Genomic DNA, 421 nt, shown 5'->3' with positions numbered 1-421 from the left:
CCTCCCGCCCACACCCACGCGCCACAGCCAATCCCAGCCCACGCTCGCCGACGGCCCGCCCCCGCCGCCGCCGCCAGGTGTCAGCGCGCCTCCGCCCTGCCCGTCCGCGAGCGCGCAGACGTGGGGGGCGGGGCCTCCCGCGGGGCGGGGCCGGAGGGAGGGAGGTCCCGGGTGAGGGCCCCTAGGCCTTCCCAGCGGGGAGTCCCCTCGCAGAGCCCTCCGGGACTCAGAGGGAATGCTGCGCGATCCGTGGGGGCAGTTATAACCCAAAACGGAAGAGCTCAGTAAATTCATGTTAGACTACGCGGAAAACGAGATACCCATCTCCAAGTGGTCAACTTGGATTACTCAGAAAATGATACATAGAAAAAGTCATCACAAAGGGATAGCTCACTTCTCTTTGAGTTAGGTCTCAACATAT

Source organism: Mesocricetus auratus, unplaced genomic scaffold (assembly GCF_017639785.1).
Source record: "Mesocricetus auratus isolate SY011 unplaced genomic scaffold, BCM_Maur_2.0 Super-Scaffold_100048, whole genome shotgun sequence".
In the NCBI taxonomy this organism is placed as follows: domain Eukaryota; kingdom Metazoa; phylum Chordata; class Mammalia; order Rodentia; family Cricetidae; genus Mesocricetus; species Mesocricetus auratus.
Note: the sequence above shows the minus strand (reverse complement) of the source record.